The sequence below is a fragment of the Babylonia areolata genome, chromosome 17 (genome assembly GCF_041734735.1).
Source record: "Babylonia areolata isolate BAREFJ2019XMU chromosome 17, ASM4173473v1, whole genome shotgun sequence".
Classification (NCBI taxonomy): domain Eukaryota; kingdom Metazoa; phylum Mollusca; class Gastropoda; order Neogastropoda; family Buccinidae; genus Babylonia; species Babylonia areolata.
The window spans coordinates 14149897-14152396 of NC_134892.1; the positions used below are offsets into that span (position 1 = coordinate 14149897).

At 38.7% G+C, this 2500-nt stretch overlaps 1 long non-coding RNA gene across 1 annotated transcript in view; it reads right to left on the reverse strand.

The window, feature by feature from the left end:
* Positions 1 to 2500, reverse strand: part of LOC143291673 (uncharacterized) — a 263333-nt gene that overhangs the window by 87702 nt on the left and 173131 nt on the right. The window contains exon 4 of the long non-coding RNA XR_013056559.1: positions 933 to 972. This is a non-coding gene — a long non-coding RNA (uncharacterized LOC143291673). The remainder of the gene's footprint in view (positions 1 to 932; positions 973 to 2500) is intronic.

Here is a 2500-nt window from a genome sequence, read left to right on the forward strand (position 1 = left end):
CACCCCCCTCCCCCAACCCACCCCCTCGTCTCATGTTTCTTTTGTTGTTGTTGTTGTTTGTTTGTTTGTTCTACACTCTCCTGTCAATATGCTATGTCTTCGTTTTCACAAACCCGTGGTGATATTAACTACACCGTCGCCCTCCAATTTTCATCCTATATCGAAAACCAAACCAAACGGAAACCATCCATCCCCGGAAGAAAAAAGAAAAAACAAAACAACCCCCCCCCCCAAAAAAAAAATAAACCCCATCAATAAGGACAGTGTGGACATCCTCTACACGTCAGACAACAACAACAACAACAACAAAATACAAAATACAAACCGAAACCCCCCAAAACAAACAAACAAACAAAAACACTCTCCAGCAATTGGACTCGATTAGAGAGAAGAGATGTTAGTGAGAGAAAGATAGCAGGCAGGCAGGCACGCACGCACGCAAGCAGCATCCTCGCAGATATATATACGTATTATATTCCGAAGGAGAGGAGGGGGAGAAGGGAGGGACAGAGAGAAGAAAGAAAGAAAAAAAGAAGAAGAAAAGGAGATTGATAGATAAAGAGAGAGGGAGAGAGAGAGAGGGAGATAGATAAATAGATAGATAGATAGATAGATACATAGAGACAGAGAGAGAGAGAGAGAGAGAGAGAGAGAGAGAGAGAGAGAGAGAGAATCAGAGACAGACAGACAATTAAGAGAGTCAGACACACACACACACACACACACACACACACACGGTACACACACACACACACACACACACACACACACACACACACACACACACACACACACACACACACACGGTACACACACACACACACACACACACACACACACACACACACACACACACACACACAATTATGACATAGACATGCACAGACAGAAAACAAGAGAGGAAATGATGGAACAGATAATATCAAACTTACATGAAGCTTTGGGTTCTCTGCTCAAGACTCCACAGCGAAACTGAAAGGAAAGAAAAAAAATAGGTATGAGTCAACCGGATAAAGTTATACAAAAAGTAGGAACGAAAACGAAAAAATAGATGTTTGTCAACTGGATAAAGGTATATAAAAAGTAGGAACAAAAACAAAAAAACAAAATAGATGTGTGTCAACCGGATAAAGGTATATAAAAAGTAGGAACGATAACGAAAAAAATGTTTGTCAACTGGATAAAGGTATACAAAAAGTAGGAAAGAAAACGAAAAAAATAGATGTGTGTCAACCGGATAAAGGTATACAAAAAGTAGGAACGATAACGAAAAAATAGATGTTTGTCAACTGGATAAAGGTATACAAAAAGTAGGAACGATAACGAAAAAAATGATGTTTGTCAACTGGATAAAGGTATACAAAAAGTAGGAACGAAAACGAAAAAACAGATGTGTGTCAAACGGATAAAGGTATACAAAAAGTAGGAACGAAAACGAAAAAATAGATGTATGTCAACCGAAAACGAAAAAAAAAACACACACCCCTCACCCAAAAATATATAAAAATAAAATGATAATAGCAATAGAACAGAATAAAGAATATGGAGGACTCATGAAAATAAATAAATAAAAAAGTATACATAACAAAGAACACAAAAAAAATTGCACAATTTCCTATGGACGTTGGAAGACATTCTGCCTCACCAAAAAAAAAAAAAAAAAAAAAAAAAAAAAAAAAATTAAAAAAAAAGAAAAAAAAGAAAAAAGAAAAAAAAGTTTCGTGTCAAACTTGCGACTAGTAGATGCTTCGCGTAAGAAAAAGTGAGAGAGGATTTCAAGTTGAAATCAGAAAGAAAAGAAAGAAGAAAAAAAAAAAAAAGGAAAAGAAAAAAACAACTCCTAGACAGTATTAACTTAAGGTCAGACGACGACAACAACAAAAGCAACAATCGAGATCTCACATAAATACCATAACATAATTAGTATACGGCAAAAATTCGGACTTAACAAGGTGAGGACTGTGTCTGCGCAAACATACAAGCTTCTATCTGTCTTTTGTCTTTTCCAATCTGCCTATCTGTCTTAACAATTAAAACATCTTCCCGAAACCTGTCTGGACACCCTGCTCGAAGTTTACAACCACATCTGGATCACAGGCTTTTTTCCACCCTCCTGGCGGAAAGCCCTCATAATCCTGGTGCCAAAACCGGGAAAGGACCCCTCGAACCCCTCCCAACTACCGCCCAATAGCACTGACCAGCTGCATCTGCAGACTGATGGAGAAGATGGTCAACGGTAGACTGATGTGGAAACTAGAGACCGACGGCCTTCTGGCGAAAGAACAGTGCGGTTTCCGCAAGCATCGATCTACCGTTGACCATCTTCTCCATCAGTTTGCAGATGCAGCTGGTCAGTGCTATTGGGCGGTAGTTGGAGGGGTTCGAGGGGTCTTTTGCCGGTTTTGGCACCGGGATTATTTTATTTATTTATTTATTAAGACTTCTTGCTATAGCGCATATTCTTGAAGCTCTATGCGCTTTACAATAGCACTAAAAACAT